Source organism: Myotis myotis, unplaced genomic scaffold (genome assembly GCF_014108235.1).
Source record: "Myotis myotis isolate mMyoMyo1 unplaced genomic scaffold, mMyoMyo1.p scaffold_m19_p_3, whole genome shotgun sequence".
Lineage (NCBI taxonomy): Eukaryota > Metazoa > Chordata > Mammalia > Chiroptera > Vespertilionidae > Myotis > Myotis myotis.
In genome coordinates this window covers 25,908,769-25,929,196 of record NW_023416335.1, presented here as the reverse complement: position 1 = coordinate 25,929,196, position 20,428 = coordinate 25,908,769, and the positions used below count along the sequence as shown (strand labels likewise).

Sequence of the window (20,428 nt, the reverse complement as noted above, 5' to 3'; positions counted from 1 at the left end):
CAACACTGAGCTCAAAGTAGCAACGGAGTTAGCCTCCAAGCGTCTTAGCACACAAAGCCAGGCTTGAGCTTGGCTGTGGCTCACCCAGGACAGTGATGACACAACTAGCTCCACACAGTATCTCCCTGCCTCCCACACAGCCTGTGGCAGTGGACTGACAGATGTGGCAGTTACCTAGCAATACTTTGTGGTTATCGCACCCACATTATTCACAGAGACAGACAAAGCAGTGCCATCCTTCCATAAAACTTTTCTCTCTCCGCCCACCTCCTGCTAAACTCCAAGGTATTACGTGGAGGAACAAAATACTGGCTTGTGCTTAGTAGAAAGTAGTCAGCCCAGGGGCCATTAAGGATCCCTCTGTCCTCAGAGTTAAACAAAATTACTCTGCAATATTTCAAAGAAATGGAAATTCCTTCTGCTTGAGACTGTCCCACCACATCATGCTACAACAGCTAAGCCCTGTGCCCCCTGAGTAATAGGCAAGGGGTTGGGGGAGAGGGGGTTTTGGAGGAGAGACCTAAGCCAGAATGTCTCAAAACACTTGTGACAAACATGCAGGCCTTCCAGAAATGGCCAAAGGACTCCATTTCACTTCTCTCCACTGCGATTTACAGTATTCAGACAAAAATGAGGGTTAATATACATTAAGCACTTTCAGTGTTCCAGGCACTGTTCTGAGACTTTTATGGACATTAGCACATTTAATCTTCATACAGTATGTCCACTTGACAGATGGGAAAATTGAGGCATGAGGAAGCAGTATGGCAGAGCTGGGATGTGCCCCTAGGAAGCCTTCAGACACCACACTGTGAATGCTGCTTATCCACCTCCCTGGGAGAGGTCTGTGGTGCCGTGTGGGGTGGCAGATCACAGATAGTGGGCAGACGTGGCAAAGACATTCTGGAACAGCAGGATGTCTAAGAAAGTCAAGAGAGTTGAATTATTTTTTTTAATATATTTTATTGATTTTTTACAGGGAGGAAGAGAGGGATAGAGAGTTAGAAACATCGATGAGAGAGAAACATCGATCAGCTGCTTCCTGCACACCTCCTACTGGGGATGTGCCCGCAACCAAGGTACATGCCCTTGACCAGAATCGAACCTGGGAACTTTCAGTCCGCAGGCCGACGCTCTATCCACTGAGCCAAACCAGTTAGGGTGAGAGTTGAATTATTGTTTCAATTTCATCAACTGTAAGACTTGAAACAAGTTACACTCACTTCCTTGGCCTCAGTATGTTTATTTATCTGCATAACTCGTGTACCTGTATGTGTAGGGGGACAAGGTGAATTCTCTTCTAAAATTCTATAACACTGTCCTATGCTTGTTTAAGTTATTAAAATACTCTTTGCTATTTTAACAGTACTAAAACAAAAACCTAAGTAGGGAATAGAAAGCAAAAGAAGTCTCCTGATTTCTGTTGGATAAAAATCAAGTTTACAACCTAAACTGCCTGGTGAACCTGACCAGCAGTGACAACTCATGCCTAAGGCAGTTCAGTGGTATCCACACTAATTGGATGGCTCAGTAGACTGTCCCACGGTTTGCTAATGTGTGTACCTGTGTCTAGGTATGCTCATGTGCAGCACGGAAAAAGAGAGAGAAATATGTCATGTATCCTTAGTGAGGACAACTCACTGAAGCAGCGCCATGGGGGCGTCAGGGATGCCCAGAGTAGAGCTCAATATCGCTCCACTCGGGCTTCTGACAAAGCAACTCCACTTCCAACCATCTGACAAAAGCGAGTTCTTCGTAATACTTTATTTTTAAAATGTTGGTCTATTTAAACACACACATACACATACACACACACACACACACACACACACACACGTTTTAAAACCCACTAGCACAGAGGAATCACACTTACTTTCCTGCAGAGAAAGGGCTCCCCGGATCCCATGTGGAAATGGCTAGAGGAAGTGCAAGCATTGTTAGAAGAGGAAGGGTGCTGGTGTGTGGGTGGGCTTTTCTGGGTTGCACCCAGCCAGCTGGTATTAACCAGTCATCCTGGGTGACTCAACTATGGTGAAGACAGCAAAAATTATTTGAGGTTTTCAAGAAACTCTTGTCTGTTGCTAACAGGACTGAACCACTCTCAGGAAGTCTCCGAAGGAGCATGTTAGGAAGCGGCTTCTATACTGACCCGCACCACCGAGAGAGACACCCCATCTGCCTCAGGATGTGAGGATAACAGAATGAATTTAAAAGCATAAACTAATAAAGGGTATCTGGTCTCTCCCTTTGTTCAATGAGAACTTACTCTATTTGTAAGCAGAATACTCAAGACCAATGGAGGCATAGAGAAGGTGGAGATGATTAAATAAATAAATAAATAAATAAATAAATAAATAAATAAACAAATAAACAAACAAACAAACAAAAAGCCACAGCTACTAGCCATAGGAGAAGAAAGGTAGCAATTAGATGGACTCCCCTAGCTTCCCATTTTAGCAGGTATTTCATCAAATGTCTTAGAATCCCGGGAAGGGAAGTAAGTAGCCAGAGCCTACTGCTAGACACACAAGGAGACTTGAGTCTGCTGACCGAGGACCACACCAACCAGCAGTTAGCCCACAACCAGAGCTCCTTGGACCAAACCACAGCGACTCTGAAACATCACTGTGAATTCCCATAAACCCAAACCCACTCAAGACCACACGGCTCCAAAGGGTACCGGCCCTTTATTACCCTCTAAGGTGCAGGGACTGCTTAGAGGTAGTTCAGTTTTGACATAAAAATGCTCCCACCAGGGGTTTAAGTGGAAACAACTCTTTTGGTTCTCCTTCACAGCAATCTGGACATTCGGTTTAGTTCTAAGGTGAGTTAGATCTCACAAATATTGTATGGTTTTACTAATATTCAATCAGTGAGAGCTCTTCGGCCAAGGCTTTAGACATAAATAGGTATCAGAGAATGAGTGCTCTGACTACAGAAAGCCTGGCACCCGGTTCAGGCACAGAAAGAAAGGAACTTCCCCTGACGTTCCCTTTTGCCAGAACACGTGGACCAGGCGTGGATTTTTCTTGAGCAGAGACCCACACATTTTCCTACTCTCTCACTTTTGTAAGGAGATAGTTGATTTCTATGTTATTTTTTCCATTCACAGTGCACCACTCTAGAAGACTGTGTCTCTGCTGTGGTTGTTAATAAAAAAATAAAATAGAATCACCAGAAGGACCATAGGGACCCATTCCTGAGAGTTGTTACAGATAGACCAGCCAGAATGAGGAATCAGAATCACCATAGCTAAAAATATCAGCACGAGGTCTGCATTATTGGAATTTCTCTCCTCTCACCCCCACTTTGTGCAATAAAATAGTAAGAGAGGCATGGGACTTCCTTCTCCCTGGAAAGGTACCTACAAAGAACTCAGTGTCCTGGGTGTGTAGTTCTTTCTGCTCTTCTAATAATAGCTTTCAGATACAACTTCAGTCCTCATCTAGTAATGTCCGGAGGGCACCAAAAAAGGTACAGAGAATAAAGAAGTAGAAAAAGAAGTGAGTGTGTAATACTGTCCCTTGATGCTAACCTGAGCTTTATGCTCAATGGAAAGAACAGAAATGTGTGGTGAAATAGCGGATTCAAGTATATGGAACTCCCTGGTAACAAAGATGATGGCAACGAAGACAGTGACAACAGCTGACATTCCGTGCACTTACTAGTTCGAGGCACTGTGTTAGCATTTCATAAGCATCATCTCAACTGATGCTGGCAACACCTCTGGGAAGTAGATGTTACTGGGACCATTTCAGAAGGAAAGAAGGGAGGATTTTTGCCCAAGGTAATACTATCAGGAAATGGCCAGTTTGGGATATCAAGACAAATCCCCTGGTAAAGAACCAGGTTCCTAACCCTATACACGGTCCTACCCATTGCACAGAGTTCTGGTCCCAGAAGAGGCCCAGCAATCAGTGTGATCTGATTACAAATTTTAACATGATTATGGGAAGATATGCATTAATAACCTCTACATCATGCCAATTATCCATAATTATCTAAGAGCTCTATCTTCCCAGGAATAAACTAGAACAGTTTTGATAATAATTCTTTAAAAATGAAGATATCAGAGAAAGTTCCCCCTTCAGTCCCCTGATAACTCTAAAGAGGGTGGAATTCTCTACAAGTTGCTCTCTCCCTTCTTCTGTTTCATGCACATATAAGTAATTTGAGGTAGACACATATATCTTCCATCAGAAGCTTGAAAATTCTATTAATGACTCCTAGGGGATAACACATTTCCCTCTCTTTAATTCAAGGCCTTATATGTAAACAACTTAAAGTATACTTTATCTTGGCTAAATATAATAACGATCCTCCTTCCTTCAACCATATTTATAGTTCTGACTGTTCTGTATCCTTGAACCCAAACCACACTGAGATTGAATCACTTCCACTAAAAAGACACTCTGAAGCTAAGAAATCAAAATAGGACACACAGGATATCTGCAATTTCAACCACAACCCCTACTCCACCTTAAAAAGGACAGGCTGCCTTTTCATGGAAAAATGAGATTTATTACCAGAAAAGTTAGAAGCACAAAAACAATAACTTATAAGAATACTGTTCACTAGCAGGGCTCTTTTGCAACACAAGATTTTAATCAAGAGAAAAACAGCAGTCAAATTCCAGAACCATCTAGTCTGCATAGCATTTACGTTGGGTATAAAGAAAATGACGTCATTCCAGGGTTGGGATCAGAAACAACTGTTCCACACAAAACTGGTTACAATGACCAGTTCATTCTAAATCGGTGGGAAAAGCTTTGCATTCAAATCTAGGAGTGTATAGCCATGGCTCGCAATGTGTCATATGAGTTCACAAACTGGCCTAGATTTTTTTAAATCTTGTTATTTAAATAGAATACAGTTTTAACTTGAGGTTAAGTTTGTTCTGAAGTGGGAAAAATCATGAGATAAAAATATGACATTTAGTAAGTTAGAATATTTCCTCAGAAGTAAACAGCATATTTTACTACTACCACTCTAATGTGAGATTATATCACTCCTAGAAGCTTGGCCACATCTGCACAGATACTGCCTTGAGAGGACTGGGACAGAGAGGCTACCACAGCAGCAGGGAGCCGAGGAGCCATGCAATCTCCAGGACATTTAGCAGCTGCACCACCACATTGACTAGTCCTGTTTGTGGCCCCAGAATTAGTGACATAGCAGAGTGGCAACTCTCTCTCCATTCATCATGCCCAGGGGAACAGGACAGGGTTTTAGGAGATGGGTAGTTCAAACTGAGAGTTCTTGGATCTACCCGATCCACGCCCAATCACACAGGTGGGGCAGCCTGAGCCCTCTGCCTCTCTCCTCCCCTCCCTGCTGCCCGCAGGTGAGGTTTCCCAGATCCTATAACTACAGCAATCATGATATGGCAGAAGAGAGAAATTCAAATAACTCAGACTACCTCTGAGTCTAAGAAGTCAATACAGAAACTACTGTCAGTAAAATAAGCATCTAGAGATGAAATCCTTTTTATATCCCTGTTGACCAACAGCACAGATAACCAAAAGCAAGTGTAACAGCCAATACTGAATTTATATCCTTCATGTAAGTCAGTGGGATGAGCCTAAACAAAGTCTTCTCCAGCCCCAGTAGAGTGGTATCCTTCTCTGAGACAGGGTGTATCTTAAACTCAAGGCAATTGACAACTGTAAAGTCGCCCTGTGCTACTGAAAGAAGCAAGGAAAGAAAAAGAGATTTTCAGACCCCCTCCTGACCAGAAAATATTCTCAATAAGCCATTCAATGTGTGTGCCAGCCTTATCAATGAGAATACCAATGTTCTAACTGGCACTGTTATCAAGAAACCAAAGGTGAATAATTCCCTGGAGAGTGGCTGATGGTCCCTGCTAATCCTCACCTCAAGGTTCAAAAGCACCATCAGGTCCTCCAACCCGAATGCCAACAGACCTTTCACACAGGCTATTAGGCTGGGGGACCATGGGCATCCTTGAGGCTTATACTGAAGAGACAAAAACCAAGGAAACAGAAAGAGGGAGATGGATAGAAAAGTTTCCACTTCTCCCAGGAGGGAGACATTCTCCTGGTGAAGGTGTAGCCAGTTCAAAAGTTCTGCCGCCACCACGGGAAAAATTCAGCCACTGAAGTTTGTGGGAGGTTGTGCCTTAGACTGCTGGCGCCTTGATAAACAAATGCCAAAATCAGTACACTGACCACAGGAACAACCAATTTTAAGATGTTCTGAGGTAACCTGGACTTTGGCTGCACAAAAATTAGAAGACAGCCTCTGCCTTCAAAGACACTACCGGCTCTACCAGGCATCAGCAGTACCGGCTGCTCTGATCCCTCCTCGTCCCTCACTGACTCTCCTCTCTCATGGTCTTTGCAAACACAGAGGAAAATCACAGGTTCCTGGGTGTTGGTCCTAGAAAACACCTTAAATATTGCCTAGCCCAACTCCCACATTTTAAAGCTAAGATCAGCCCTAGACAATTTGGCTCAGTGGATAGAACATCAGCCTTCGGACCAAAGGGTCCTCGGTTTGATTCTGGTCAAGGGTGTGTACCTTAGTTGCAGACTTCTCCCGGCCTGGGTCCTGTTTGGGCTTGTGCAGGAGGCAACCAATGGATGTGTTTCTCTCACATTGATGTTTCTTTCTGTCTTTCCCTCTTCCTCCCATGCTCCCTAAAATCAATGGAAAAATATCCTTGGGGTTAACCAAAAAAATTATAAAAGTAAATAAAGATAAGATCAGCTCAGAATTTGGCCAGCAACATGCCCAGTTTCAAGGTGTTATTGTAATACACCCCAGACTGCCAACTCCATACTTCTTCCACTCCAAAGGGAGAGAAGTGTTCTCCTGTACACAGGGCCTACAATATCCTTACACTGGACAACTACGAGTCAAGTGGGAATCACATGGACTTTCACCTCCTACGTCCTGGTTTCATTTCAGCTGCTGTGGCTCCCACTTCTGCTTTGAAGGGAGAAACAAGGAGCCTCTGAAAAGGGATGGAGAAGATGCAACCATTAGTCACTTTCTTCAGCCACGAAGAGAATTATAAGCTCCTACTGTCTCTGAGCTCACCTTCCTAGAAGAGGTGCATTTGGGGTTTCAATATAAATATTTCTTATTGGTCAACTCTGCGGAAGGGTAACCAGTGCAGGCTGCTGCCATGGGAGCACAATACGAAGAGTGAAGCTGAGTAAGCAGACCAAGAAAGACAGCCCAAGAATGGAACTGCTCCCTCCTTGCGCTTGCTCTCCATCTTATCACTGGGCAGGCTCCTCGCTGGTTTCCAAGTTGTGCTTGCACAGAAGATCCTAAATGGTCACAAAGCTCTAATCTAAGGAGCCAGAATGAGTATGATTTCACAGAGTCAAGTAATGGATTTCTGGAATTGGAATTGTATGTTGCAAGCTATTTAATCTAATCTCATTTCCAGATGAGTGAATGGAGGCTGCAGAGAGAGGCTAAAAATTTAGATATAGACAACTGGAGCCAGAGCCCCAGACTCCCAACTCCCACCATCACGCTCTTCCTGCAAAACCCTCGTGTCACCAGCTGACCCTGAACTACTGCAGACATCCACCTCCCGCAGGAGGCTCTGGAGGCACTCTGGGCTCATCAGCGTCACACTGGCCTGAGATGTGCACTGGCTACAACAACATCATGACTTCTAGTCCCGGTCCATCAGTGGCTATTGAGGCTTCGCAAGACAAAACGTGGACTGGAGAAACAATGAGGGGGGGGGGGGGGGTGAGCACAATTAAATATTCTGGGAAAGGAAAAGATCCATCACAACCTGAATAACTCTGAAGATGGGGCAGAAAAGGCAGGGGGAGACGAGCAGGAAGGGAGAAAATGTGCCATCAAGAAACCAAATGGAAAGAACGGCTTCAGAGCACAAAAAGAAGAGCTTCTTTTAAGGGGGGATGGGGGGGTCGGGGGGGGAGAACCCCTAGATCCTGTTACTTCCTTTAATGACAATTTCTCTACAAGTTCTTTTAGGGCTATCTAATTCCATTTTTAGCCAAGCTGGTGTACAGTTTCAGCAGACTGCTGTCTTCAGATATATTTCCATAGAACTGAGTGCAACACAAGATAAATATTACTTCTACGATAGCCAACCATGGGTGGATTTTGATACTTAACACACACTGGGTGGGGCAACTCCACCCTTGGCCCGCAGCCTGTCTTCAGCAATAGATCTCTCAGGCTCCTGCCAGCGCTGGCCTCATGGTGTGGGGCCCTGAGACCTCCCAAGAAGACCTGGGTGCCACCGGAAGAGATGCTGCCGACTCAGGAGATGGCCGTCTCCCACTCAGGCAGCCAAGTGAAGCGGCATGGAACTGAGAAGCAGAATGGAGCAGCACTGACATTTCAAACGCTTTACTGACTGAGTTCTTTCTCATCTCGCCATGTTTCTGGAAATAGCCTTTTGTGTGTGAGTGCAGTGGTGGGTACCTGTTTTGTTCAACCTAAATTTCCCAGTAAAATACTTTGGTAAAAAATTTTCTTCTCTCTTTTTAAAGAAGTTACTCTCAGAGGGTTGGGGTGTGAAATCCATATTGCTTATCAACTGGGGTGGGGGGAGAGGGGGACAGAATGACCAGTAACTTTACCAGGATCCCACATAGAAAGTGAGCCCTGCCGATTAGGCAGTTTACTATTACATTAAAATGTGGCAACTGACATTCTGTGGCTGTGTTTCACGCAGATACTTTTTGTCCCCTCATTTTTAAAAAAATATATTTTATTGATTTTTTTACAGAGAGGAAGGGAGAGGGACAGAGAGTTAGAAACATCGATGAGAGAGAAACATCGATCAGCCGCCTCCTGCACGCCCCCGACTGGGGATGTGCCCGCATCCAAGGTACATGCCCCTGACCAGAATCGAACCTGGGACCCTTCAGTCCACAGGCCGATGCTCCATTCACTAAGCCAAACCGGCCAGGGCTCATCCCCTCATTTTTAAGCTGCAGAAAATGCACAGCTATGCAATTTCCACTGTGAATTCAAAGTCATAGCCAAGGATGGGACATACCAGCTTCCAAAGTCAGGATGCCAGAAAATGCAGTCATTTTACTCCTTAGGTTTACTCTTCATTACCTTCTAAACCAGTCAGCCATATCCCCACCTCCAATCCTGAATATACCTGGCATTTTAATAGGTGTTGATGTACTTGATTCAAAGTTTATGCAAGGTAAATAAATATCTGAGACCTGGCCTTTTGGAATTAGCAAGAACCTTCAGTTACATTGCTATTGGAAGAGTCTACAACTGAGATAACTCCTACAGCACATAGTCACACACTTGGGCTATACAGTCAATCACACAATCTGCATTCCTCTTACCAACCATTGCCTTTGAAGCCACGAGTCCTGCAATTCTTTAGGTGGACTGTTTCAATGAGAAGGACATCTTCCTTGGGTCTTTAACAGCCGGCCCAGCTGATGAGTCCCCCAAGGTCCTCACTACATACAAGTTCTAGGAGCCAGACAGTCTCCCACAATTTGGGCAAGCCCTGAGCCTTCTGATTTGCAGGCTGCAGAGACAGTTTTTAACTGTATTTTTGTTTATTTTTTAGCAGCAAATATGGAAGAAATACCAATGTTTCCCTATCATTCTGTCACCTAGAAGTAAAATCACCTGGGAAAGGCTGAGGAAAATGTCCACTCAAGATAGATGTGCTCCTCCATGCAACAAGATTTAGATAAAGAACTTGAGAAACCAGGATGGATGACTAGCACTGAGAACCAAACCACAGCACAGCAAACGTCTCCCACACAGCCTGGCAAAGGCCTCCGCCCCTGTCCTGAAGGGATTACAGTCTTGGCTAAAAGAATATTCCTTCTCCATCTCTTCTCAGGATGGCATCTCCATTTCAGCGACCAGCTGCCATGCCATCCTTTCTTTCCCCTTTCAGGTACTCACAGCTCCCGTAACAAAGCTGAGACGTGAAGCCCTGATCAGAGAATGATGAGTCATGGATGACTATAAGGCAATGTCAAAGTCAGGAGGTTATAGGCAGGACAATTTGATACTCACCCTGACACCCTGTCACCCTTAAAAGGTTTTCATTACATTTAAGTCTCAGAAGTCAACACAGTGCCCTTGACTGGATGTTGAGCCTCATTACTCACTCGTCTTATTTTATGACGATAACTGTCCTAAGTTGTTTAAAAGGGGGAAGGAGAAACTGGTCAATAAGATGATGGATATAGCAAGATAGAGGGAAGACAGAAAAAGAAAGACAGTCACCATCTCCACCCAACATGCAAAAGGCCTTTTAGTCCAACCCCTTTGTTGTACAGATGAGGAAACTGAGGGATCCCAGGTCTCACAATCAGCAGCAGAGCTGGGTAAATGGGGGAGGCACAGGGCTTTAGTCTCAGTGCTTCCTCTGCTAAAAAGCAGAGCCTCAATAAAGGACCAGCTGAATCAACAAAAGGGAGTGGAGAACATTCTGAGCACAGAAATTATATTGCGCTCCTCCCTTCAAATACAGGCTGTAGGCATGCCGGCGCACTCAGGAGCAGAGGGGCCAAATGACCTTCGTGAAGAGATGGGTTAAAGTCCAAAGACACCAAACATCAGGCAGCTACCCTGTTCCTCCTCCACCTCCAAAGCACAAATATTTCAATCGACCTAAACCAGCTCAGAAGAATGAGCCAGTTCTTTAAGAAAAACTAATTTTAAAAACCCATAGCCCTGACCAGTTTGGCTCAGTGGATAGAGCGTCGGCCTGCAGACTGAAGGGTCCCAGGTTCGATTCTGGTCAAGGGCATGTACCTTGGTTGCGCGCACATCCCCAGTAGGGGTTGTGCAGGAGGCAGCTGATCAGTGTTTCTCTCTCATCGACGTTTCTAACTCTCTGTAAAAAATCAATAAAATATAATTTTTTAAAAACCCATAGAGAACTTTGCAGTCTATTTAACACTTTCACATACATATATACTTTATTATTAAATTTATTGGGGTAACATTGGTAAAAAAAAATATGTAAATTATAAACTGCAGGTGTACAACTTTATAATATAATAGCTTTATACTCTATTATATGCTCACCACCCAAAGTCCGTTATTCCCCTTCCGTCACCTTGTACTTGATCCTCTTTTGACTCCCTCCACCCCCTTCCCCATTCTGCTGTTGATGAGTTTGGTTTTTTGTTTATGCATTTAATTTCACCCTCACAATGGTCCCCTTTTCGAAGTAAAGAAACTGAGGCCTGAAGAAGCCTTGTACAGGCTCACAGCTGGTAAACAGCAAGGCTGGAAGTTGAACCCACATCTTCCAACTCCTTTTCAGTGCACCTCCTTCTACACCCTCCTCCACCCAGTGTTATTAGTGACCAAAAGCCAAACACAACAGCAGACCAGGCTGACTGAACCACACCCTCAGGCCAGCGAAACAATGACTAAAATCCTTGCTGGAACCCAAGCCAGGCTCTGCCTCCCCAGAACTCCAGGACCGAGTGTTTTTCTAGCAGGTTCAGCCCAACAGTCTGAGAGAAGCCCTGTGCCTCACACTCCTGCAAGGCTCTGGCCTGATCACATGAACCAAACAGTGTGGCTAGAGCTGAACCAACCGGTAAAGCACATTGGGCTCTTGGTGACACACCCAGCTGTGCAGGCAGATCCCTTCAAGGGAGCTCCCGAACCTTCCACACACTGTGCTGTGGAACTGGAGAGAGACCGAGCTGCATGGGAGCTGGCGACACAGACAGCTCTCTCCATACAAATCTGTCCTTCTGCACCAGGAAGGTAGTTTCCAATTGGTTCCCAACGAGCTGCCCAGACCTCGCCTCGCACAGATACACTGGAAACCACCAGCAGATTCCTTCTAGAAAGTGACACCAAACTAACTCCTATTTGAATTTTTACCATTGGCACATACTCCTTTTATACTTCAAATTAAATTTAAAAGCTGTAAGGATTATAGACTATACTGGGAAGTCATGGAGGCAAACAGAGAAACTGACACTAGATGGAGTCCACTAATAACACAAGCAAATTGTGTAAATTAAAAGCTTTAGAAGCACTGATCAGACATGAAACTTGTATAAAACAAAACGAGGAAAGACTTACATATTACCTTCACAGCAACAGAAGAAATGGAACAATTTTTGAAGAAGCAAAAAGTTTTAGTGTTTAATACTCTCTGTGCCAGGCATTTTCACATATTTTACCTGCTCAATAACCATGGGAAAAAGATGCTGTCCAGAAGTTACAGTCCAGGAAATAGAAGCTAAGCAGTTAGTTAGCACAGCTACTAACTCCTGGAACACAGAGATAGAAAGGGCCGCCCTAGAGACACAGATAACCCCTCCAAGAGCAGCTGCCGCTGCGTGGCAGACACTCTGCGCCGGTAGATGGGAAGATCGCGGAAGAACAGCAGGTCCCGACAACCATGTCACTCTTACTCCCAGCATGGGTCACATGCCACCGATGAGGTACAAGTGTTGCAATGCCATTCTCCATATTCAAAGATGATGAAACCAACACATTATTGACAGGGCAGGACAGAAGCCTAATGATGTTCCCACTAAGTGTTGATGGATTTGCACTAACTGACCCACTTTCCCTCCCAGTCCTCCTTGCCACCAAAGGCTACGTTCAAGAGGTGACCGTTCAAGAGGTGACCGATGGCTAGGAAGAGGGGCCCCCTGTGGGGTACAAGGCACTATAAAGGTGCCACCTGGAACCCTGCCACATGCTTACAGCATAGCCACAACTCTAACTCCTCCTCAGGTGCCTCACATTAATTAGAAAGAACAATTTAAACATAATAGCAGCCAAGGTTTATTAATATTAATCGAGCTTTTATTAATGCAGGAGAAATTTTGCTTAATGCTTTCCATGCATTGCACCTCAGTTAATCCTCACACCACAGACCCCTCATATTAGCATCTTTACTTTACATGTGAAGAAACCAAGAGTAATTAAGTAACTTAATAGAGGTCAACAGTAAGAAGTAGAGGTGAACTTAAACCAATGGGCCTACAATGCCAGGTCCAGGCTCATAACCACTATGCGTTATGCCTCTCACAAAATATGTTTCACATCCTTTTTTTCAAGCACTCTCTTTGTCCTTTATTATTAAAGCTACAAAATATCCACTTAGAAAGAGGTAAAAACTTTATATTGATGGGACACGTAAGACAAATGATATAAAATACTAGAAATAGGCGGGAAGAGATCAACCAAAGAACTTGTATGCATATATGCATAACCCATGGACACAGACAATTAGGTTGGTGAAGGCCTGGGGCTGGGGGTGGGGATGGGCTATAAGAGGTCAATGGGAGGAAAAAGGGGACATAAGTAATACTTTCAACAATAAAGATTTTAAAAAATAAAATATTCGAAACATGAACTTAAAATTATGAACTTAAAAATCTGTAACCAGGGCAAAAAATACCAACTTGCCAATACATACCCACAAACACACCTGTTATAATCAGCTGACTAGCCTGTGTGTTCAAGCACTGGGGTTCTCACAGGCTCTGGGGTGTTCACAAATCCTTTATCCCTAAGCATCTCAAGAATGGACATAGCCCTAGCCGGTTTGCTCAGTTGGTTATAGCATCGGCCTGCAGATTGAAGGGTCTGGGCTTCGATTCCAGCCAAGGAAACGTACCTCAGTTGCAAGCTTGATCCCCAGCCCTGGTCAGTCACCCACCAGGACGCGTGCAGGAGGCAACCAATCAATGTATCCCTCTCAAATTGATGTTTCTCTCTGTGTGTCTCTCCCCCTCCCTTCTACTCTCTCTAAAAATCAAGAGAAGCAAATATCCCTGGGTGAGGATTAACAAAAAAAAGGAGTGGAGGTAATGTCAGTGCACTTGGCCTGAGCTCCTCTTTACCAGTACTGACGTTACACCCTGCACTTGTCTATCCCTGCTGAACGTGAACACAGAGAGACCTTCCCAGAGAGAAACCGTGCAGCTGAAAGTCCCACAACTCCAGAAAAAAACACACCAACAGAAACAACCCCTACGACTTTTTTCTTTAGATGACTGGCTACCCTTTGAAGTTTCAAACCAAATGCCGAATCCTAAGACAAATCATGTTCTATCCCGACAACACAGTCCCTTTAGAGCAGTGATACACCAAAATAAGAATGACAGCCTTGTGCCCTAGGCAGAATGGACCCCACTGAATGACCAGCTCAAATTGGTGACCTTCCAAGGGCTGAATGAAGTTCCAGTTTCACAAAAGGTATCTGAAAGCGCACACAGTCTCGGAGCCCCAGGCTACGTCCCACCACAAGTCTATGCTGGGAGACGTCTCATCTGGACTAAATATCAGAAACCCCTAACAAATACACACTTCCCATTTCTGTCACCTTATTTAGAAAACAACCTCAAAGAATGATCATTCTCCTAAGTTTCTAAGACTTTCTTGCAATGTTTTTCGTTTGAAATAAAACAGTTTAACATTAAGGCATTTTCTATAACTACCATCGTATATATTATCCAGCAGGGCCTAGGACCAAACAAAGAAAACAAGCGGAATTCCAGTTACCTCCATCGGCAAACAGTCTGCCCATAATTTTGTCACAGATACAAAGAGCATTCTCCCGGTCCATCTGCTCAGCAAGCCTTCATTGTCTGCAAGGGCCCTTTTAATGGACTTCCACAGCTGCTTCTGTGGTGCGTGCACACGGCTGCACACGGACTCCACAGTGACATGCTCCCAGAATGCCACTATATCCCTCAGGGGCTGAGGGGCAAGAACTTGGAAAACTTGAAGTCCTTCCCCCTCTGCCCAGCCTCCCCTCTCAACAGGCAGCTTCCCTCCAAGAGCCCTGCTTCAAAAGTCCAGACCCAGTGAGGTCACACATGACCTCACAAACCTCCAGCTTAACTCTTTGGAAGCCAGGCAGCAGGCTGACAACAGGGAGAAAGTTCAACCGGCTTAGTTTATGTGGAGCGGTTGCTGCTTATGGGAAAAAGACAAGGGTGTCCAACACCATTAAAAAAAGAAAGTCAACTCTGCATTTTCTTTTATAGCACTAAGGTTTTTGAAGTACTATTTTTAAGGACCATAATTTCCTAGAGCAACACACAGTCCTGGCCCTAGAGGAATGACTGAAATAGGCAACAAAATTGATCTAATTCATTAATGATAGACAGTTCAGCTGTGTTAGCTTCACACTTAATCTTATATGTGATCTGTTTTCCAACTTCCAGTTTTGTGCCTGTCTTTCTGCTATTGTTGATGTGAAAATAGTCATGTGTCCTGTTGTTCACATCCTGTGTCAGACAACCAGAAGTGGGCAACACTCCCAGCTGTCAGACAGGCAGCAACTGCCACAGCCCATCTGAGAATCTGGGAGCTGGGCGACCTGATCCACAGGACAGCCACCAGACCTCACTAATGGATAACAGAGTGCCCTGACAGGGAAAGGAGCTGGTTTCACTTCATTTTCTTTCCCAGGCATTTTCTTTGGGCTCCTGCTATTTTTGTTGGGATATGGGAATTATAAGGATCAGGAGATAAAATAACTAAAAATTACGTTATAGACAGCTGTAGATAAAATTACATACTCTCAAAGAAAATGTAATATGCCCTTTCAACAATATCTTGGTTCACCCAGAAAATGATAACTTACAGTCTAGTAATTTTATTCCTAAATATATACCTAGCCTAGAGAAACCCTCCCATGTGTGCACAAGATGCCACGAATTACAATATTCATGGCTATGCCATGCCATGCCATTTGAGATAACAAAAATACAAGACAGTCAAAATGTTCATCAATAGGAAAGTTATAGCGTATATTTATGTAATGAAGTCTATACAGCAATTCATAAATTGGGCTTTATGAATCAATAAGAATGAGTTTGAAATACTGAGCAAAAACAAGCAGGTTACAAAAGGAAACAAGAGATAGCATCTACATGAGGTTCAAAAGTATATGAAAGAATACTGTCTATTGTTTGTGGGTGCACACTTATAAACACCCACAGGCAATGGGTGCCTTTAGGGAAAGGAAGAGAGGAATGGGACCAGGGAGGCATCCACAGGAGTTTGCGATTCACCCATGTTTTATTTCTGAAGCTGGCTGGTGAGGGCATGGGTCTCTGTTGTTTTCTGCACGTCTGGCATGCCTGCAATGTTTCAGAAGCTATAAAGTGGCAACGGCATCCTGGCTACCTTTTTGAGGATAGCTGCATGTGTTCAGTCCAGCAGACTAACAGAACAGGAGGCAGAGGTGCATTATCCCCTCAACTCCCAGCTTCAAACCCCCAACCCAAGCAGCTGTTGCTCTTTCTGCCTCAGTTTGTTTCCATCTGGAAAGTCATCCCTGCCCCAGCTCCCCCACAGCTCTTTACACATGCCCACCTCCTCCTTCAAAGCCCACTGCGAAAAGCATGCTAAGTGGCCCCAGCCTGGAGCCTTACTGTCTGGCTCTCTAGGTCTTGCACCAGAGTGATTTGTGAAGTCATCTTATCTGCCTCCTCCCTGGGAGACACCTAGTACCTAGCATAACACAGCTGCTAATTACGTTCTTCATTCAACAAAAACTGAGTGTCCAGTATATGTGCTGGACCCTGTAATCGGGTCTCTGAGTCTCAAGACTAAAGACTTGAGTAGTTCACTGCCTAAGAGGCAGGCCCATACCTGACTAAGTACATAATATCATATAATGGATCCTAAAATAGTTGTTACAGGAATGCTGAGTGTGAATAATGACTCTTTATGGTTTTGTTTCACAATAATAATTATTCAATGTCTCTTATTTTCTCTATACTAAAGACTTTATATTACCACTCTTGTCAGCTTCCTTGTGTTGAGGAGCTGCTAAATAGAGTAATTATAACCACAATAAAACTATCATTAAATATCCTCACCTTCAAGTAACCTAAGGCTCTTAGAATTATTATTGCAGATATACACATCCTAAGTCAATCTGACCACAGTCCATTTATACCAGGTGACTTTGAAAAGTTTTGAATAGTTCAAGCAGTGCTATTACTGATAATCACAGTTATTATCCCCTTCCCCAGATAAGAACGTTGAGGGTTAGAGAGATAATTCACCAAAAATTGAACCAAAGCAGTCTGACTTAAGAACCCACACTCCTCCCTAGGAAAAATGATACTGTTTCCTAGCAGGAAAATGGATCAACACCTATATTTCTAGAGTAGGAATAGGCACCCTATGATCACCAGACAAAAGATGACACAAGAAACCATTCTGAGGCTCACAACCAGGTCCACTCAACTCACTTATATAGAAACCTCTTAGGAGATTTCTCCCTGCCACCAGCACAGAGACCTGTAACAGGCCTACTCCACTGAAGGAAGGAACTGTCAGCTTTGTATTCTGCATCTAAACAGTTTCCAGTGCGTCTCACACTTTAAAGTGCTTATAAGTCACCTGGGATTTTGTTAAAACACACATTTGAGAGAATAGTCAGGGGTGAGGTCCCTTACACATTTCTAACGAACTCCAGGAGAGGTTGACAACCTAGGCTGAATATAAGATTCACCTGTTTAAAGCTATCACTGTACAGCTGACTCGCCAGTGATAAAGTTCAGGGAATCAGAATTTCTAAAAGCTCCCCACACAACCCTAATGTGCAGTCAAGTTCGAGAACCCAGTTCTAGAACTTTCCTACATTAGATCTGGTCAATGGACCACTGTGCTTCTAGACCGGTGCTTCTCAAACTTTGCTATATGTAAACCGCCTGGATATCTACTTAAAAATGCTGATTCCAATTCAGTTGGTCAGGGTGGGGCCTGAGATTTTGCTCTCCTAACAAGCTTCCCAGTCCAGGCTGCTGGGGACCAAGACTGTGAGTAGAAAGATTGAAAATTTCAGATTAGTGTGTGTGGGCTTTCCTTTAATAATTCCAGATTTGGAGACCAGCAGATATCTGGGGATCAAGGCTCCGGCACAGGCATATGTGGTAGCATATGAGGTGTGGGGATTATGAAGTCAAAGTATTTACCTAACATTGGTTTACATGCAGCTTAATATTAATCCTCATAAGCATTCATGAGAAAGATTACATTCAACTTACCTTGCACCATGGTCACTCCGGTACTGAATAGTAAGGCTCTATTAGGGGCTTGAGCCAATTTAATATTATAGAAAGCATATAAGATCCATAGGAGAAAAAGAAAAGCAAGATTAAAACACAGGAAATGTACCCATTTGGGGTTTTGATAAACTAGTATTCCTATGTAAAATGCCTTCAAAAGACTATTTATTTAGAGAAGGTCTTCTTTTTTCTTCCTCAAACCATGGCTCAGTGGACAACTTTCTCATCCAGTGTTGCAAATCTTGTGTTAAGTGACCTCTGCTGAGAGGAAATGTTACTGCTTTCTTTGAAAGTTAAATATTACACTGGTATATGAATAAAATGATTGCTGTAGCACCAGTTCAAATATTAACTGCCAGCCCCGTTTTTATTTAGAGCTACGATTCTCCTTATAACAACATATAGCGCCAATGTCCTTTACCATTTGAGGTCTTTTAGAATATTCCTTAATAAAAGATCAGCCACTGAACCAGCACCCACAGCCCCCTTCACACCAACACCCACCAATATCCTGGGCATTACTGTGTTTGTTTTAAAGCTTAAACTACAGAACTAGAAGTTTCTGGGGAACCCTATTTCCAATTCAGGAACATTTCCTGATGTCAGCCCCAATTTATACGAGAGCCACCCAATAAACAGAAAGAGCCCAAAACCACCAGAGCCAGGGCCAGGCCTGCCTGAGAGGACCCAGAACAGCAATGCCCGGAGCATTTAGTTTCCACACTGTTCTCCATGACAACCAAGCCACTGTCAGAGAGGGGAGGCAAGTGCAGAAGAGCTGCCAGGAAACTCACCAGAGAGAGCACATTTTCTCCACAGAGGGAATCGGAGAGATGCGCAACACCCAAGTGCGCCCGCATGTAAGGCCCCAGACCGCTCCTAACTCTCCATGAGCTCGCTGGCACCCACAGCTGCAAGCCTCACCTCTAAATGGGACTCCCACGTCTCTCCAGCTGAGCTGCAATCCCACACTCTCACTAGCATTTGCAGGTGAAGGACTCTCGCTTCCCTCCAACTTTATTGTTCCAACTGCCCACTATAGGGTGCTCTCCTGCAAACTGCTATTCTCTCAGACTCCTGAGGTCCTTACTTGATTTCATGTCATCCAGGCTTCAAACCTCACAATCCTTTTGACTCAGCTTGCATGTCCTATGTTCAAACAGCCACCACCAAATCCTTCTGGTTTTTCACCTTCACCAGGCTTTTTTCTTGTTTTCTTACATTCCTGTTGTTCAGACTATTGTGAAACTCATGACAGGTTTACAATGAATATCCACAAACCAGAACTTGGCAAATTCTTACAACAAAACTGTAGATTGGGTGGTAGCTTATCTTCACTTTCCCAGTAAGGAATCAGAAGTTCCTTGAAACGAAGCAACTTACCCCAAATCAGGCAGCCAGTAAAGAGAATGACTTGACCTCCTGTTGTTTGTATTTTGGCTGCCCTCCTGCAGTGCATTGTACTCTTATGGAAAAAAGTGACGTTTCAGGAAATTCAGATTAGCTTAGAGTTTGTGCTGGCAGCTCAGAGGGTGGTAAGGGTCTTGAATACATGGTGGAGTGACAAGATGACTGTTCTCAGGTGCTTCTGTTGCTGGTATGTATTATTATTCATTTTCACTTATTTCTCCCCTACTATGTACCAGGCCTTGTTAAGCCACTTGATCTTCTTGATTTTTACCACTTGATTATAATCTCATCTTCTTCACCCTCCTATAGCAGATAGGTTACACTGGGAAAGGTTCCTGGATTGTAATTTACTAGAGACACCTAGTAACTGAGGCAGCATTCGAACCCAGATAAATGATTGGCTCTGAAACCTAGCAGAGCCCCCACCCCCATCACTGAGCAAGAAATCCTTTGTGGTTAAACAAACAAAAACATCACCATTACAACTGCTTCAGGAAGCTCGAAAGAGAAAAAACGAGAACCTATTTTCTACAGAACAAGTTTTAAAATGTGAAAGAATAAAACTGAAAAGATCAGGAGAGCCACAGCCACCAGAACTGAGCCTGAGGCAGAGAGCCTCCTGCTCTGAATGACAGAGGAGCCCGGAGCAGGGAGCTCCATGGTCAGCCAGCTCTCCAAAGGCAGTTTCACAAGATAAAAATCTGTTCCTCTGGCACCAGCTTAACTAGATCACGTCATTTTAGTATTTACACAAGCCGGTAAAATGTCTGCAGTTTTAAATTTGGGATGAAAAAAATTTTTTGAAATCACAAGTCAACGAATTTCTGTATTCATCTTGTTTCATGGAACTTTTTTCCTAGGCAGAAAGACACTAGAGAGAGAGACTAGCTGAGGAAGAAAGAGGATCCTTCTAAATGCCAGCATTCCACTTGAGAAGGGGGAAAAAACAAGAGGAAGGCACCAAACCACAACTACCAAATTCA

At 43.9% G+C, this 20,428-nt stretch overlaps 1 protein-coding gene across 3 annotated transcripts in view; it reads right to left on the bottom strand.

Annotated features, from left to right (window-relative positions):
• PSD3 (pleckstrin and Sec7 domain containing 3) overlaps positions 1 to 20,428 on the bottom strand; it is a 430,527-nt gene that overhangs the window by 236,686 nt on the left and 173,413 nt on the right. The gene's annotated exons all lie outside the window — the stretch shown is intronic.